The 19,712-nt window shown below is 39.8% G+C and overlaps 1 protein-coding gene and 1 non-coding gene across 3 annotated transcripts in view; one reads left to right on the forward strand and one right to left on the reverse strand.

Annotated features, from left to right (window-relative positions):
* TRIM24 (tripartite motif containing 24) overlaps nucleotides 1-19,712 on the forward strand; it is a 123,302-nt gene that overhangs the window by 4,437 nt on the left and 99,153 nt on the right.
* Nucleotides 17,556-17,659, reverse strand: LOC114677271 (small nucleolar RNA U13). Its single transcript, XR_003728557.1, has one exon. It is a non-coding gene; the product is annotated as a small nucleolar RNA U13 (small nucleolar RNA).

Consider the following 19,712-nt stretch of genomic DNA (forward strand, 5'->3'; position numbering starts at 1 on the left):
GTTATGACATTGTGTACTATTTAGTGTTAACATACTGTTTGGCTAACGAGTAGCGAACTGAGAGTTTGAGAGCAGTTTTTCCCTCCATACCTAAAAGACAATACTGAAGAGCTATTTTTAACAAATACTGAGAACGTAACTTTTGAAAGGTATCACATTATTTGTCTAGAGGGTAAAATGTAAGACTAAATCCCTTTTCCAAGATTTCTTTACTAACTGGCAGTATACAAGATATGTAACTATTCTGGGACTGATTTCTTGGCAAAAAGTATAAATCATCTCATGAGTGCAAGCTTTAATTCCAAAGGATTAATATTTAAGAATGATCTGTGTTACCTGTCAGTCCTATACATGGTTTATTCACCTGTTGGTAGAAATCAGTATTTTTTAAATTTGGGGCTATTATGAATATTTGTCATTTCCCTGAGTAAATAACTTAGAATTGGAGTTTCTTTTTATGATAAATGTATGTTTACACTGCTTGTATTACTTTATAGTCCCTCCAGCAGTTCCCTCCAGAGTTTGGTCACTCTCCCCAATTTGGGTATTGTCAGTCTTAAAAAAAATTTTTTTTTTTTTTAGACGGAGTCTCATACTCTGTCACCCAGGCTGGAGTGCAGTGGTGCAATCTCGGCTCACTGTAACCTCCGCCTCCCAGGTTCAGGCAATTCTCCTGCCTCAGCCTCCCAAGTAGCTGGGATTACAGGCACCTGCCACAACACCTGGCTAATTTTTTTTGTATTTTTAGTAGAGACAGGGTTTTACCATGTTGGCCAGGCTGGTCTTGAACTCTTGACCTCAGGTGATCCACCCGCCTTGGCCTCCCAAAGTGCTGGGATTACAGGCGTGAGCCACTGTGCCCAGCCTGTTATTCTTTTAAATTTTAACCATTGTAGTAGGTGAGAAAAGCTATCTCATGGTTTTGGTTTTCATTTTTCTGATGAATAATGATGAGCATCTTTTCTTGTGCTTAGTAGTCATTCTTTTTTGGTGAGATTTTGGCTTGTCTTTTGCAAATTTCAAAAAATTAGGTTGTTTGCCTTTTTTTTTGGTTTTTTTTTTGAGACAGCATCTTGCTGTGTTGCCCAGACTGGAGTGCAGTGGTGCCATCTCAGCCCATTGCAACCTCCGCCATGTTGCTCAGGCTGGTCTCTCAACTCCTGAGCTCAAGTGATCCATTCTTCTCGTCTCCCAAAGTGCCGGGATTATAGGCGTGAGCCACTACGCCTGGCTGGGAGTTTGCCTTTTTATCGAAAAGTAAAGTTCTTTATATATATTCTGTATCCTGGTCCTTTGTCAGATACATGTATTGCAGGTATTGACTCTGGCTTGCATGTTCATTTTCTTGGTGTCTTTTGAAGAGCTAAAGGTTTAAATTTTGATTAAGTCTGCTTTATCAATTTATTTTATGGTTGGTGACTTGTGTCCTATCTAACAATTTTTTGCCTACCCCAAGTTTACTAAGATTTTCTCCATTTTTTTAACCCAGCATTTTTATAGTTTTAGCTTTAAAATACAAACCTGTAATCCATTTTGTGAGTTATTTTTTGTGTGAGGTTGAGGTTCTTTTTTTTTTTTTTAACTGTATGTTAAAACACTATTAAAGAGAGTGCTTTTTCATTATATTATTTTGGCATTTTTATACAAAAATCAACCATCTGTGTGTGGTCTATTCTTTATTGATTTGTCCATTCAGCTAATACATAATGTTTTTTGATTATAGTACTCTTCTCACCCAATTTTGAAATTTGACAGTTTGTTCTTTTTCAAAATTGTTTTGATTTTTTGAAGTCATTTGCATTTCTTTATACATTTTAGAATCTTTCAGTTTCTACACAAAAGTCTGTCATGGTTTTGATTGGAATAACATTGAATCTAGATATCAATTTGGGTAAGGGGGAAATGTGTTTTGTTTTGTTTTGTTGTTGTTGTTTTTTTTTTTTTGAGACGGAGTCTTGCTGTGTTACCATGCTGGAGTGCAGTGGCGCGATCTCTGCTCACTGCAATCTTTGCCTCCCATGTTCAAGTGATTCTCCTGCCTCACTGAGTAGTTGGGACTACAGGCGCGCGCCACTATGCCCAGCTAATTTTTGTGTTTTTTAGTGGAGACAGGGTTTCACCATGTTGGCCAGGATGGTCTCAATCTCTTGACCTCGTGATCCCATCCGCCTTGGCCTCCCAAAATGCTGGTATTGACAGGCGTGAGCCACCGCACCCGGCCAAAATGTTCTTAACAATATTGATTCTTCCAATCTGTGAATATGTTTTATCTCTTAAATTCTGAGCACTGTTTTATGGTTTTCATTGTAGCATTCTTGTACAGTTTTTGTTTACATAGTATAAATATTAAATATTTTATAATGTTAAATGATACTGTATATATTTTTAAATTTTTCATTTCAAACTGTTGGTAGTATATTGAAATACGATTATTGGTTGCATCCCGTTATCTTGCTAAATTCGATTATTAAATATAGTTGTTTTTTTTTGTTTTGAGGACTCCTTAGGATTTTCTATGTGGTCTACAGGGAGATAGCTTTACTTCTTTCTATTCTTAATAATTTATGTCTTCTTATTGCACCAGCAAGGACTCCAATACAATATTGACTAGAACTTGAATTTCAGTATTAAATGAGGGAGGATTTCCTTGCCTTATTCCTCATCTTAGGAAAACACTCAATTGTTCACCATTAATATGTTAGCTGTTTTCTATAGATGCCCATTATCAAAATGAAGAAGTTCTCTTCTATTTTTAATATGCTGAGAATTTTTATTATGAATGGGTGATGAATTTTGCCATGTACTTTTCCCGTGTCTATTGAAATGGTCATGCAGTTTATCTCCTTTTTTTGTTAATGTATGAATTGCATTAATTTTTAGATGTTAAATCAGTCTTGCATTCTTGAGATATTGGTTTTGCTCGCTTGGTTTTGCTACAGGTGTTTTGAAGCTTTGATGAATTGCCTGCCCTTTTTTAAGGTGAAATGTTCTTTGTTTCCTATAATGCTGTGTTATGGTCTACTTTGTCTGATATTAATGCCATTTTTAAAAATCTGTTTGTTTGAATGGTATATTTTTCCCATGCTTTTACTTCTAGCTTTTTAAAGTGCCTCTTATAGATAGCATATAGTTGTCTTACTTTTTTATCCCAGCTTTTAATTTTTGCTTTTGCTTAATCCATTTATATTTTATGTAATTGTTGGTATGGCAAGGTTTAAGACTGACATCTTTTTATTTGTTTTCTCTTTGTTCCTGCTTGGCCTCCAGTATCTTTGCTTCTCTCTCAATCCCTTAGCAGCTGCTCTCTGGTAAACTTCCCATGGACTTGCTCTGCACATGCGTAGTAGCCTTCAGCCAAGGACTTGGCAAAACCCTTACATAGACTACTGGCACCCTTTCTCTGTTCAGCTCCCTTCTCCCAAGTGCTTTGCCTTGTATATTCCATCTGGTTCACAATCCCCGAATTTCTCTGGCTTCTTTGCTATGTTCTTCGTTGGCTGTAGCTCCATGAACCACCAAGATAGTCCTCAGTTAGAGAATCAAGATTTAGGGGACTTACTCACCCGAGCTTCTCTTTCCTCATGGATCACAGTACTGCATTGCCTTTTGTCCACTGTCTGAAAAGTTGCCTCAGGTATTTGTCCTGGTAATATACAGTAATTAATGACAGGAAAGCTTGTCTCAGTACTAGTTACTTTATCCTGGTGGAAAGTTGATGTCAGAAGAATGCTTTTTAATTTCATTGTACCTTTTTAAATATACCCAAATGTGGGTAATTTGTAAACTTTCATTTTTAGGTCTCTAGATTTCTCTTTTTAATTTTTCTTCTAGAAGTTAAACTGTCACCTAGATACACAAGTTTCTCAAATTTCTTTCTGCAATGTGACGTTGACCCCTTTCTCAATTTTTTTTTTTTTTTTTTTTTTGGAGACAGCGTCTCGTGCAGTGACCACTACAACCTTCACCTCCTCAGCCCAGTCATTCTCCTGCCTCAGCCTCCCAAGTAGCTGGGATTACAAGCACATGCCACTATACCTTGTTAATTTTTTTGCATTTTTAGTAGAAACAGGGTTTTACCCTGTTGGCCTTGAACTGCTGACCTCAGGTGATCCACCCTTCTTAGCCTCCCAAAGTGCTGGGATTACAGGTGTGAGCTGCCACACCCTTTCTTAATTTTACTCCCGCATTTTGAATGTACACTTAGACCAGTATTCTCCAAAATGGCATGACTGAATGCCATTATATTTTATTCTATAATGTAGTGTGGCACACCACATTATGCAATACAATATCCATTCAGGTGAGGGAAGATATTAGAACTTCTTTTCAGAAATTGAGCTTTGAAGTACTTGATATATAGTTTGTCACAGTCACATAAATAAGCATGTCAAGTGGCTACATTTCACATATACTGAATAGAGTATCCTGAGAAAAGGGATTGAGGCTGCCTCAAGCCCAAATGGTATTTGTGTGAGTTAGAAAAAAGAGTCCTCTTGACATATATAGGACCAAAGGATGTGTGCCTTAGGAAGTGGAATGTGGACCCCCATTTGCCTGTAAGTCCCCATTTCCCCTCAAGTCAGGCAGTCCCTTGTACTGTATAAGCTATCTAACTGTACACAGCTGCCCTAGAGGTAATGGGATTTTGATACTGCAGACTGTTGTTTCTTTTTCTCTCCTACAAGTTATAATTTTTTTTTTTTTTTTTTTTTTTTTTTTGAGATGGAGTCTCGCTCTGTTGCCAGGCTGGAGTGCAGTGGCATGATCTTGGCTCACTGCAACCTCTGCCTCCTGGGTTCAAGCGATTCTCCTGCCTCAGCCTCCCAAGTATCTGGGAGCATAGGCGCGTGCCACCATGCCCAGCTAGTTTTTATGTTTTTAGTAGAGATGGGGTTTCCATATTTTGGTCTGGATGGTCTCAATCTCTTGATCTCGTGATCTGCCCACCTCAGCCTCCCAAAGTGCTGAGATTACAGACATGAGCCGTCACACTCAGCCTTTGTAACATAATTTTATATGTACTTGTGTAAGTAGGTTTATGGGTTTTAATATCTGTTTTTAACTAAATGTCTGTCAAAAAATAGAAGATTATGGTAGGCCATTACCAGGCCTCTGGCATAAAACCCTTAATCTCATTTCCTAGGGAAGTCCCAAATGGAGGCTGCTCACAAAAGCCCCTTAATTTCAGCAGTTTGGTAAGTCCCTAAGTTGTAGGATATAGGGCACGTGTACAATAACCATGAAAAGTGATCCCCTGTTTCAGTTAACAACAGAAACAATTCCATTTAAGTCTGTAACTTCACCAGTGTTGTATAGATGGATGTATACCTGTCATTCTTGGGACCTGAATATGCAATTAGCTGACAAGGGGGTTAGCTGGCAAGGGAGATCCCTGTCCTATAGAAAGCTGTAGCTGTTATTGTCTCATTTTGTGTTTCATTTTATCAGTGTGTGGAGTTGATGGAACTTTAATTTTTCACCAGCTTTAAATTATTTGAATCTTTGAAGTCTTATTTTTAGTTATGATAAAGATAGTATTGCGTTGCAGGTACAATAGCATTAAAGTGGCAGAGCTAGCACTTTATAGGCTCTTATCAGTTTTATTGTGAGGTTAACAACTGATTATCTAACCAGATCTAACAAGAAGTGGGCCTAAAAGTTCAAAATTAATGATTACTCTTTGAAATTGACTGACATCCTCCATTACAAATGATGGACCATGCATTAAGTGTATACTGCATCTGAAAGCATTAGTTGACAATAGTGTGAAGCTATCTTGATTAGCAAAACATTTAAAAATATTTATTTCATCTTGATTTCATTCCTCATATGTTTTATGCTTACATGATTTATTATGTATAGGATGTACTAGCACTATAGTATATGTACATGTTCAAATATTTGTGTCTAAAATAACATAAACATAACTTATCTGAATTGCCTCAATATTTTTGCTTTTTGTGTGGTCTTTCAAAACCTTTTCAAATGCCATATCCTCTTTGACATTATGAAACCACCTTACTTCTCAAAAACTTCTGATTTTTTTCTAATATAAATAATCTATAGGTTCTCATCTCATAGTGTAATACATTTATTTATTTTTACTTTATTTATATTTTTTGAGACAGAGTCTCACTCTGTTGTCCAGCCTGGAGTGCAGTGGTGCAGTCTTGGCTCACTGCAACCTCTGCCTCCTGGGTTCAAGTGATTCTCATGCCTCAGCCTCCCCAACAGCTGGGATTACAGGTGTGCGCCACCACACTTGGATAATTTTTGTATTTTTAGTAGAGATGGGGTTTCGCCATGTTGGCCAGGCTGGTCTCAAACTCCTCACCTCAGGTAATCCTCCTGCCTCAGCCTCTCAAAGTGCTGGGATTACAGGCATGAGCCACCACGCCCGGCCTGGTATAGTACATTTAAAAGAAAAATGTCTTCTATAGGAATTAGGAATCCTGACTACCAGATCTTTATTTTGTTTTGATTATGGGTGAAGAGTCTCCCTGGTATCTCTTACCAAAGGCAGCAGTGTTTTACAGGGTCATGCTCCTCCTGCAAGGTCAAGTAAGAGAAGACTAAAAAAAGAAAAAAAAAACAACCATGGAAAAGCATATAGGTGGAGAGATAGATATTGGAAGCCAGATAGGTTGAACAATGAAAGGGAGATGAAGAGACATGGTTGGAAAGTTAGGCAACTCTGAAGTGGGGAGGAAAGGGGTAAGGTAATACTTAAGGGGAGAAAAAAAATAAGAAGTTGAGGAAGATTTCTTTCTTTTTTTTGTATAAATTGGAAAGGCTTAAACACATTTAAATGGACATGGAAAGGATCCATGAGAACTATTGAATATACTAAAAAAAAAAAAAATTTGATGAGGCTTCTGAGAAAGTAGAAAGGCATTGATGTAAGGCATGAGTAGAGATGAGTGACTCTGGATAGGAGACACACTTTGTCTTGTGAACAGGAGAGAAGGTAGGAATAGGTGTTAAGTACAGGTATGTGTGTCCTCAAAATGGATGGAATTTCTGTATTCTGAGCCCCCCACTGATTTCTCCCTTAAATAGAAAGTGAGGTCATCTGCTGAGAGTGAGAGGGTAACAGGAGTGGAATAAGGTTGAGAAGGGAGTTTTGAAGTTGACCAATAAAATGTAGTGTTAGTGCAGGTTGCGTTGAGGCTTGTTTGCTGCTAGAGACCGTGAATTAACAGCGATAGCTGTCTGTCTTCTTATAGTGCTATCTAGTGCCTCTTTGAAGCAGGGTGTTTTAGGGCAGTGCTACTCAAGGCATGATCCACAACCTATTAGGGTCTGAAACAAGATAAGGAGCTTGCCACAGAATGTTAACCAGTGTACTGCTTCCTTCCTCCAGCTGAACTAAATGTCAGCTGAACTAAATGATCTTGGTTGGTTTACATTCTGACACAAGCTCTTAAATTTTTTATTTTTTTTTTAGTAGAAACAGGGTCTCATTTTGTTAGGTTGAACTCCTGGACTCAAGCAGTCCTCCTGCCTCAGCCTCTCCTGAATGGTCCCTTACGATGGTTAATAATTCTTTATGTTGTCTGGGTGCATTGGCTCACGCCTATAATCCCAACACTTTGGGAGGCTGAGGCGGGCAGGTCACCTGAGGTCAGGAGTTTGAGACCAGCCTGGCCAACGTGGTGAAACCCCATCTCTACTAAAATTACAAAAATTAACTAGGCGTGGTGGCATGTGCCTGTAGTCCCAGCTACTTGGGAGACTGAGGCAGGAGAATTGCTTGAACCCAGGAGGCGGAGGCTGCAGTTAGCCTAGATCATGCCACTGTACTCCAGCCTGGGCAACAGAGCAAGACTCTGTCTCAAAAACATGATGATAATAATTCCTTATGTTAAACTTCATTTGAAATTAATGTGTGGTTTCTCTCTACTTACTGTATGCAGACTGATGCATCATTTTGGGCAACAGTGATTTGTCTTTTTCAGTGCCTTACATTGAGAAACACATGATTGTCATTCTGTCCTGTTGTTAGTGTTGGCCTTGATCACTTGTTTAAGGTGGTGACTGCCAGATTTCTCCACTCTAAAGATATCTCCTCCTCTCCTTTTGTAATTAACAAATAACCTTTTAGGAGATACTTTGGAGTCTGTGTGAATATTCTGTTCCGAGAAGACTTAGATTGCTGATTCTTGCGTTTATCAGCTATTACTATGATAGTACGAAATGGTTTTTCTGTCACTCTATGCTTACTAGTTGATAGTCTACTGTGTGGATAACCCTTTTCTTTTCCATTTATCTATCATGGGCTTATGAAATATTTTAGTCAGTATGTTATATCCATTCCTTTATTTCTTTTGACAATCAAATTGCCCTAATTTGGACAATAGAAACCTCTTAAAGTTGACAATCATGGCTCACTACAGCCTTAACCTTCCAGGTCTGAGCTATCCTCCCACCTCAGCCTCCCAAGTAGCTGGCACCACAGGAATCTACCACCATATCTGGCAAATTTTTATTTTTATTGTAGAGACAGGGTCTCCCTACATTGTTCAGTCTGATCTCGAACTTCTGAGCTCAAGCGATCCTCCTGCCTTGGCCTCCCAAAGTGCTAGGATTACAGGCATGAGCCACAGCACCCAGTTGAGCACTTTCTTATTTCCTGACAAAAAAGAATTTCTAGATTTATCTTTTTTTTTTTTGAGACGGAGTCTCACTCTGTCGCCCAGGCGGGAGTGCAGTGGCCGGATCTCAGCTCACTGCAAGCTCCGCCTCCCGGGTTAACGCCATTCTCCTGCCTCAGCCTCCCGAGTAGCTGGGACTACAGGCGCCCGCCGCCTCGCCCAGCTAGTTTTTTGTATTTTTTAGTAGAGACGGAGTTTCACCGGGTTAGCCAGGATGGTCTCGATCTCCTGACCTCGTGATCCGCCCGTCTCAGCCTCCCAAAGTGCTGGGATTACAGGCTTGAGCCACTGCGCCCGGCCTTCTAGATTTATCTTATACTTTTCCTATGCCGGCTCTCCAAGGAGCCCCAATTCCTTATTTTGGTGAAATCTAGTTTATCTTTTATGGATTATTCTTTTGTGCCATATTTAAGAAATCTTTGTCTAACACAGATATTTTATCCTGTTTTCTTCTTGGAAGTCCCATAGTTTTGAGGTTTACATTTAGATCTATGATCCATTTTGAGTTAATGTTGGTGTGTGGTATGAGATATGAATCTAAGTTCATTTTATATATGGATATGCAGTTTTTCTAGCATTGTTGTTGAGAGGACTGTCCTTTCTCCACTGCATTGTCTTTGTCGAAAATCAGTTGTCCATGCATGTCTGTATTTATTTCTGGACTCTCTTCTGTTTCATTGGTCTTTTTGTTTATCTTTACACTAATGTCATGCTGTTGAGTCTGTATTAAAGCCAAGAGATCTGATGTCAGGAAAACAATAGAGAAGATGTTCTGCAGGGAATCCTTGTGTCTAACTGTAGAACTAAATTTAATGACAGAAAAAAGGGGTGACAAAGTAGTATGTATTTGTTATACGCCCCAAGAATGTAGATATAATACAGTTATTCAAGAGTATAAGGGCCGGGTGCGGTGGCTCAAGCCTGTAATCCCAGCACTTTGGGAGGCCGAGACGGGCGGATCACGAGGTCAGGAGATCGAGACCATCCTGGCTAACCCGGTGAAACCCCGTCTCTACTAAAAAATACAAAAAAAAAAAACTAGCCGGGCGAGGTGGCTGACGCCTGTAGTCTCAGCTACTCAGGAGGCTGAGGCAGGAGAACGCGTAAACCCGGGAGGCGGAGCTTGCAGTGAGCTGAGATCCGGCCACTGCACTCCAGCCTGGGCAACAGAGTGAGACTCCGTCTCAGGAAAAAAAAAAAAAAAAAAAGAGTATAAGGGTTAATTATTTATGTGAATACTTCCTGAGGAAGCTGTTAGAGAATTAAGTTTCAGACAGCCAAGAAATGGTTTAATAGGCTCATTGATTGATTGCCTTATAAAACTTAACCAGGGCATCAAGGGATATTATTACTTTATATAGATGCTGTGTGTTGTGGTGTAGGAATGGTGAAGGGGAAGAAGGGAGCTAATTTTCTATGTTGCTCACACTAGGGAATCAAAAGACAGTATCTAACAAAGAGAGGACTTAAGGATATTATATAAAGATAACCATTAGGACAAAAGCCCAAACCTTTCTAGATAACAAAAGAAGTATTGGCAAGGCGAGGGAGGTGGTGGGAAGGGTGCAGAAAGGAGAGCAAAAGAAACAAATACAGTGAAATTATGTATTCTCACTATGACAGACTTGAGACCATAAAGTGATATTAGTAAATGGGCTTAACTGACCTATTAAGAGAAAAAATATTTTTAGGTTAACATAGCAAAATCCAACTTTGTGGTTTTGTTTTCTTTTGTTGCTGTTTTGTGACTGAGTCTTACTCTCTTGCCATGGCTAGAGTGCACTGGTGTGATCTCACTGCAACCTCCAGGGTGCAGGCGATTCTCCTGCCTCAGCCTCCCAAGCAGCTGGTGCTACAGGAGAGATGCACCATACCCAGCTAATTTTGGTATTCTTGGTAGAGATGACGTTTTGCCATGTTGGCCAGGCTGGTCTCGAATACCTAGCCTCGAGTGATCCACCCGCCTCAGCATCCCAAAGTGTTGGAATTATAGGTATGAGCCACTGCACCTAGCCCAACTCTGTGTTTTATATAAAAGATACATCTGCAAAATCGAAAAACTCAAAGATTAAGAGGCTGGGCAAAGATAGGACAGACAAATATAATAAAAGGGGTTATTATAGTTATTTTACACAAGGTAAAATTCAGGCCAGAAATCATTAAAGAGGTAGGACACATTACAATGCTACAAGGTGCAGTCTGTAATGAAGATGCGTTATTGGGGACATGGATATTCGTGACAACTTTCATTTAAAAAAAAAAAAAAGCTTCAGAAGAGTCATTAAGACTTAAGAACATATTAATAATAGAAGACCTAAAATCCATCTCAGTTCAAGATAGATCAACTGGACAAAAACTTCAGTAAGGCTATTGAGGACCTAAATAACACAACTGAAAGGTAGATCTTAGGGTCATCTATTGCATATAAGAGAATATACATTTTTGTTAATGCAGATGGGATGCTCATGAAAGATGATTATTAAGGTACAAAGAAAACTCTTAAAAATTTCTCCCAGGCCAGGCGCAGTGGCTCACGCCTGTAATCCCAGCAGTTTGGGAGGCCAAGGCGGGTGGATCATGAGGTCAGGAGTTCGAGACCAGCCTGATCAACATAGTGAAACCCTGTCTCTACTAAAAATACAAAAATTAGCCGGGGCGTGGTGATGCTTGCCTGTAATCCCAGCTTCTCAGGAGGCTGAGGCAGGAGAATCGCTTGAACGTGGGAGGCGGAGGTTGCAGTGAGATGAGATTGCGCCACTGCACTCCAGCCTGGGCGACAGAGCAAGACTCCGCCTCAAAAAAAAAAATTCCCCCCAAATAGGTACAGCATTATACTTTGGCATTATACTTTTTGGGTGAAACTGAGGAAAGGAAGATAATCCATTATATTGCCGGTGGGAATGCAGAATGCTAAAACTGGAAGGGAATTTGGCAATATCTAGTAAAATGCAAATGCATTTCCTCATTGACCTAGCAATTTCCACTTCTAGGAATGTATCTCAGAGATTCAAATGCAAAAGAATAAAGTGAGGCGTGCACAGGGTTATTTGTTTGTAGCACTGTTGATAATAATGAAAGATTGATATGACCACCAATAAATGACTGGTGGAATAAACTATGGTATATCACTGAGCAGATATAAAAAAGGAATGAAAAAGATATGTGTACTGCTGTGGAGTGAATTCCATGATGTATTGAGTAGAAATCAAGGTGCAGAAGAAAGCATATTATGTGCTACCCTTTGTGTCTCTCTGTGTGTGTGTGTTTCTTAGCTCTATCCACTAAAAGGATCTAAAGCAACAGTATCTCCATGACAATAAGAGAAAGAGAAAATATGTGCTTATATTTACAAATAAACAATGGAGGCCAGGCATGGTGGCTCACACCTGTAATCCTACACTTTGGGAGGCTGAGGCAGGAGAATCGCTTGAACCCTGGAGACAGAGGTTGCAGTGAGCAGAATCCCTTGAATCCAAGAGGCAGAGGTTGCAGTGAGCAGAATTCCTTGAATCCAGGAGGCAGTGGTTGCAGTGAGCAGAGATCAGGCCACTGCACTCCAGCCTGGGAGACAAACAGAGACTTCATCTCAAAAAAACAAACAAACAACAGAAGAATAAATAACTAAAAATGACTGCTAGTGGGGCCAGAAAAATTGGGAAGGAATTAGAGAAGAAAATTAGACCTCTGTAAATGTAACTGGTTCACAGTATTGACTTTGGAACTATGTAAATGTTTTATGTAACTAAACAAATGTAAGTAACTCTCCCGGCTTCCCCAGCAAACAAGACAAATGAACATTGTTCTGTATCAACCAGATAGTTTTACCTACATAGTAAAGGACTTTTGAAACTGATTTTAAAATCACAATATTGATTGTGCATTCCTAGTATGCTATATTGTAAGGACAAAAAAAATCTTATATTGCATTCAATGTTGTGTTTTTAGTGGTTTTGTTGGTATTTTGAAACTATTCAGATTTCATGTGACGTAAAGCAAACAGATACTTGTGGTGATATCATTAGGCATAGGAATTCCCAGGATAATGATGAAGGAAAGCTCCAGGATGGCATCTTGCAGCAAGCTTGAAAAGGTTTGGAGCTGGAAAAAGGACTTCATATTTCGGAGAAGGATACATTTCAGGGCACAAATGTAAAACTCTTTGATTAGCTGATATATTTGAACATACTGAAAAGGGTTTGCAGTTTTGTTGGAAAGTTTGCTGCTGATTTAGTGATAAATACTTAAAAACTAAACAGATTTTTAAAATGCAGGCAATTGATAATTCGAAAATGAAATTGCTTGAGAAAGGAAATATTGTACTATGCTCTGCAGCTCAGTTGTGAATGTTATTAAATGTTCATAATATCTAAATACATGTTTGTTTCATTTATCAGATTTCCAACTAAAATTATAAATTCGTTGGAATACTAAGAGAAATAAATGTCAGGAGGATAAGGAGGGAAAGATTTTTGGATGGGGGCTTATCTACATTTTCCACTGTAAGGCGGGACAGGTAATTCTTGTGGTTTATAAATCTTGGAATGTTGTAATTTAAAAAGAAATTGGTTTATGTACTAGCATAATTAAAGGAAACTGAGAAGTATATTGATTAATATTATAGGTCAGGGTAAGTTATTTTGGTCTGGGCATGGTGGTTCATGCCTGTAATCCCAGCACGCCGGGAGGCCGAGGCAGGAGGATCGCTTGAGGCTAGGAGTTCAAGACAGCCTGAGCAGCATAGTAAAAACCCTTTTTTAAAATTTATTTATTTATTTATTTATTTATTTATTTATTTTGAGGCACCGTCTTACTCTGTGGCCGGGAGGCCGAGGCAGGAGGATCGCTTGAGGCTAGGAGTTCAAGACAGCCTGAGCAGCATAGCAAAAACCCTTTTTATTTATTTATTTATTTATTTATTTATTTATTTATTTTGAGGCACCGTCTTACTCTGTGGCCCAGGCTAGAGTGCAGTAGTGCAAACACAGCTTACTTCAGACTTTATCCCCTGGGCTGAAGTGATCCTCCTACCTCAGCCTCTTGAGCAGCTGGGACTATAGGTGCACGCCACCACACTCGGCTAGTTTTTGTTTATTTTAGAACTCAGGGATTCATGAATGAGCAGTATCAGTTGAGCAAGTGGCTCAGTGCTCCACAGAAGGGGTAGGAGAGGGAAACTTTGATAAGGTGTTCTTGGCATCAAGACAGTTAGAGACTAGTTGGCAGTTTCTGATTCATAAAGTCACTGGAGGTTAGTTGGTTTCTGATTAGTTAAGCTTAAGTTCACCTTGAGTTTGGTTTCTTTTTGCTTAAGTAGGAACCTGAGTGCTGTGGCCATCTCAGCATAGTGGCCTCCCAATTCATTATTTTAATAGGGATTAAAAAGACTAAAAGTTAAGGCTCCATCCTTGACTTTTTAAAACTCGAACCTTCCCTTGACAAATTCTATCAATTCTCCTTTCTACATCACAGAAATCTGTTGCCTTCTTTTTTTCTTCCTTAGTTCAAGCCGTCTTTATTTCCTAAGACCATTTCAGCTGCTTCCTAATTGTCCTTCCTACCTCTTAGGGTGCCTTCTCATTTTTGTTGAAGAGGTCTCCCCACCATGAACTGAAAACTTAGAATGCTTAAGCTTTTCAAAAAGTGTGAGGGAAATACATGTACAATTAACACATTAAGTGAATAATTATGCAACCACCACTTAGATCAAGAAACACACATTGCCAGTAACCCCAAAAGTTCCTTGTCTGCTATATTTTTATCACTCCTTCCCTCTCCCTTAGAAGGTAACCGGTTGTCCAACTTTTTCTTCTTTTTGACAGGGTCTTGCTTTGTTGCCTAGGCCAGAGTGTAATGGTGCAATCATGGCTCCCTGCAGCCTTTATCTCCTGGGTTCAAATGATCCTCCAGCTGTAGCCTCCTGAGTAGCTAGGACTATGGGTGTGTGCAACCATGCCTGAATGAGATGGAGTTTTGCTCTTGTTGCCCAGGCTGAAGTGCAATGTCGCGATCTCGGCTCACTGCAATCTCCACCTCCCAGGTTCAAGCGATTCTCCTGCCTCAGCCTCCCAAATAGTTGGGATAAAAGTCATGTGTCACCATGCCTGGCTAATTTTGTATTTTTTAGTAGAGACGGGGTTTCTCCCTGTTGGTCAGGCTGGTCTCGAACTCCTGATCTCAGGTGATCTGCCTGCCTTGGCCTCACAAAGTGCTGGGATTACAGGCGTGCCACCACGCCTGGCATTTTTTATTTTAATTTTATTTTATTTTATTTTATTTTATTTTATTTATTGTTTTTGAGACAGAGTTTTGCTCTTGTTGCCCAGGCTGGAGTGCAATGGTGCAATCTCAGCTCACTGCAACTTCCACCCCCCAACTTTGAGCGATTCTCCAACCTCAGTCTCCCAAGTAGCTGGGATTACAGGCACACATCAACACGTCCGGCTAATTTTTGTATTTTTAGTAGAGACAGGGTTTTGCCATGTTGGCCAGGCTGGTCTTGAACTCCTGACCTCGGGTGATCCACCTGCTTTGGCCTCCCAAAGTGCTGGGATTACAGGAGTGAGCCACCATGCCTGGGCCATGAATAAGTTCTTAAATTTTATTTTTTGTAGTGATTAGGTCTCATCGTGTTACCCAGGCTGGTCTTGAACTCCTGATTTCAAGCAATCCTACCACCTCAGTCTCCCAAAGTGTTGGGATTACAGGCGTGAGGCACTGCACTTGGCCTGCCCCACTTTTATGTTAACAATTCCTTCATTCACTTTATAGTAAATGCTGTAACCTAGCTTTGTCTGTTTTGGGACTTTGTGTGAAAGGAATGGTGCTGGTGTATTTTATTTCTTCCTATCTTCATTTAACATTGAAGGCGTCATCATGTTGTTGCATATAGCTATAGTTTATTCACTTTTAATGCTATGTAATACTTTGCACAAATATGCCACAGTTAATTTTTCCATTCTGTTGCTGTGTATTGGAAATGTTGCTTGCTTTTGCTCTTTTTAAAGCAATGAAGCTATTAACATTCTTGTATTTCCTGCTGTTTATATATGTGAGTCCTGAGGTTTTGGTGTTTTGTTTTGTTTTGTTTTTAATACACCGTAAAGCAGAATTCCTGATCATAGAGAAGATGAACGCTCAAGTTAACTTTTACCGACTCTCATATACCCACCAGCAGTTCATGTGTGTTCCTGTTGGCTGAGATGTAGATGTTCACTAACATTTTGTATTATCAGTCTTTTTATTTTTTGGCAATCTTGTGGGTGTTTCCTGTTAACTTATTGGGATCTGAGAAGCTTTTCCTAAGTACCACTTAGGTTGAGCACTTTTCATATCCATCATTTGGATTTCAGCTATTGTGAAGCACTTGTTTGAGTCTCTCCTATTTTTTCTTTTTGTTGGATTATTTAAACTTTTTGTTTTTCATTTTTAAAAATGTTATTTTTAAGACAGAGTTTCGCTCTTGTTGCCCAGGCTGGAGTGCAATGGCGCGATCTCGGCTCACTGCAACCTCTGACTCCCAGGTTCAAGCGATTCTCCTGCCTTAGCCTCCACGCCTGGCTAATTTTGTATTTTTAGTAGAGACGGACGGGGTTTCTCCATATTGGTCAGGCTAGTCTCAAACTCCTGACCTCAGGTGATCCACCTGCCTTGGCCTCCCAAGTTATTACTATTTTTTTATGAGACTTGATCTTGCTGTGTTGTCCAGGCTGGTCTCAGGCTCCTGGGCTCAAGCAATCCTTCTGCCTCAGCCTCCCGAATATCTGGGATGACAAGTATGTGCCACCATGTCTGGCTATTTTAATTTTAATAGGAGTTATTTTATATTCTCGCTATCTTCTTCCATTCTATTTGCCTTTTTTATAGGGTCCTTTAGTTTTCGAATTTGAATTTTTAAATTGTGTGAATCTCTGTGGTAAGTACTCTTGTTTTAAGAATCTTTCTGGGCCGGGCACGGTAGGTAGCTCACACCTGTAATCCCAGTACTGTGGGAGGATCACTTGAGCCCAGGAGTTTGAGACTAGTGTGGGCAACATAGGGAGACCTTGTCTCAAAAAAATAAATCAACAACAAAAAAAATAAACGAGCCAGGCATGGTGGCACAAGCCTGTGATCCCAGCTACTTGAGAGGCTAATGTGGGAGGATGGCTTGGACCCAGGAGGACCCAGGGCTGCAGTGAGCCTTGATCATACCACAGCACTCCAGCCTGAGTAACAGAGCAAGACCCTGTCTCCAAAAAAAAAAAAAAAAAAAATTCTTTTAAAAGCTCTATAGTTTTTCTTTCACATTTGGGTTTTCGTTTCATCTGCAGTTGATTTGTATGTATGGTGAGGTTGCAGTCCAGTTTCACTTTTTACCTGCTGTCCAAGCCCCATTAGTGGAAAATAGTACCATTCTTTTCCCAGTGCTCTACACCGCCGTGCTTATAAATTATGTATGCGTGAGTCTGTTTCTTTCTTAGCAGTCTGATTTCTCTTTCTCAGGCAGTTTTGATCTGTTGATATATTTGTTACTACCTGCACTAGGGCCACACTTTTTTTTTCCTTTTAGAGAAAGGGTCTTGCTATGTTACCCAATTTGGTCTTATACTCCTGACCTTAAGCTGTCCTCCTGTCTCGGTTGGTCTTGGGATTATAGGCATGAACCTCTGCCTGGCCCACATTCTCTTTACAATAGTTTTTGATAGCTGGCAAAGCAAGTCCTTATGTAACCCCTCACCAATACCTGTAATTATTTTTTGGAGGCATCTTCTAACTATTTTTTAGCTAGTTGAATTATCCCATCCATAAGAATCCACGTATCAGGTTTCACAAAAAACTTGATAGGCTATTAATTGGGATTATGAGAAATTGATAAATCAGTTTGGGGAGAATATTATTATGCTTCTTAATTTTTTTCCTTTAAGTCAGATGGGTAGCGTGCTAGCATCCTAACAAAGTTTGAAGGAGGCACATTGCACACATGTGCCTGAAAACCTGATCATCATGCTTATGAACCACAAAAGGATCTTATGCTTTCTTCAGTGACTTAAGTATAATTATTCCCGTTGGGATTTTGTATGTCTTCTCTTAAAGTTTTTCTAGGTACTCGATAGGTTATGATGCTACTGTAAATAATACTCCATTTTAACTTCATTCTACCTTTTTGTTCCTGGTAAATATAAATACAAATGTGTGGGGGTTTTTTCCTTTTTATTATTTTTTGTAGCAATGGTGTCTCACTATGTTGCCCAGGTGGGTCTTAAACTCCTGGACTTAAGCGATCCTTTCACTTTGGCCTCCCAAAATGCTGAGAGCTTTTGGCCACCATGCCTGGCCTGAATATGTTTTATATCTTAATTTGTTTTTGTTTTTTTGAGCCATGGTCTCACTCTGTCATACAGGCTGAAGTACAGTGACACAATCATGGCTCACTGCAGCCTCAACCTCCTGGGCTCAAGTCATCTTCCCACCTCATCCTCTCGAGTAGCTGGGACTACAGGCATGTACCACTATGCTCAGCTAATTTTTGCATATTTTTGTAGAGGTGGGGGGGGGTCTCACTTTGTTGCCCAGGCTGGTCTCAAATCCCTATACTCCTCTGGCCTCAAATCCCTACACTCCTCTTGGTCTCCCAAAGTGCTGGGATCCTAGGCATTAGCTTCTGTGCCCGGCCCCAAATGTGTTTAAAAAGTTTTTTTTTCCAATAACCTTGTTAAATCTTTCTAATTCTAGTAACTTCTCTGTAGCTTTGTTTGGCTTCTTTTGTATCTAATACTATCATCTGTGAATAATGACAATGTTTATTATTTCCAATCTTTATGCCTTTTATTTTTCTTGCTTTATCATGCTGCCTGAACTCTCCATTGGTGAATAAAAATCAAGCCAGTGGATATCTTTATCTTATTCCTGATCTCAGAAAGGAAGCTTCAACATTACACCATTAAATAGGAAGTTTGCTGTAGGATATTATGTAGATCTTTTATAAGTGTATAGATACTCCCATTGGTGAGGGAGGGATTCCTGCCCTAGGGTTATGAGGTTGGCCCAGTACATAACATCTGACACTGGACAGATGAAATTGACAACAGTTTATTAGTCACATAGACTTATATAGCCCTGGGGAGGACACTACATTGCCAGGGGGGCCACATGATGGTTGCACTTGGGATGGAGTGAACAAACAGGGACTTTAGGAGGCAGCCTTTTTATGTATTATCATGAAATCAGGGGTGCCCCTGGCTTGTTTGAATAACTCTATAGGCTGGCAAGGAACTGAAACTCAATATTTAAGCATAAGCAGAAATTGTGCCTGGTTGCTTTGATAAAGAGTATTTGGTTAAGGGACCCTATCTGTGAAAGTAGAGTGGGAAGGAGAACTTGTGGTTAGGCTGTTCAAGGTCCTCCCAATTTTGCCAGAATCAAGGTAGTACCTAATATTGAACCTCAATTCTAGGCCATATACCTCCCCATTTATTTCCTAATATTCACAGAGGCGTGTGTGTGTGTGTGTGTGTGTGTGTGTGTGTGTGTGTGTCTTTTTTATCATAGATTTTTTTTTTTTTTTTGGAGATGGAGTTTCGCTCTTGTTGCCCAGGCTGGAGTGCAGTGGCGTGATCTCATCTCACTGCAGCCTCCGCCTCCCGGGTTCAAGTGATTCTCCTGCCTCAGCCTCCCAAGTAGCTGGGATTACAGGCATGCGCCACCACGCCTGGCTAATTTTGTGTTTTTAGTAGAGATGGGGTTTCACCATGTTGGTCAGACTGGTCTGGAACTCCTACCCTCAGAGTACTGGGATTATAGGCATGAGCCACCACACCCGGCCTTAGATTTTTCTTTTAAATATACTTTTTCTTCTGTATCTAGTGAAAGCATAATTTTTCCTTTAATCTGTTAGGTGGTGAGTTCTAAGAATTGATTTTCTAATAGAAAATAACCTTACTTTCCTAGGCAGAAGTCTACTTAGTGCTGTAGGATTTGGTTTGCTAATACTTTGTTTATTGCTTTTATGTTTATGAATTACCTTAGCCTGTGGTTTTTCTTCGTAATACTTCCCTTATGAGTTTTCTTGTAGAGTTAGGC

Source organism: Macaca mulatta, chromosome 3, assembly GCF_049350105.2.
Source record: "Macaca mulatta isolate MMU2019108-1 chromosome 3, T2T-MMU8v2.0, whole genome shotgun sequence".
Taxonomy (NCBI): Eukaryota; Metazoa; Chordata; class Mammalia; order Primates; family Cercopithecidae; genus Macaca; species Macaca mulatta.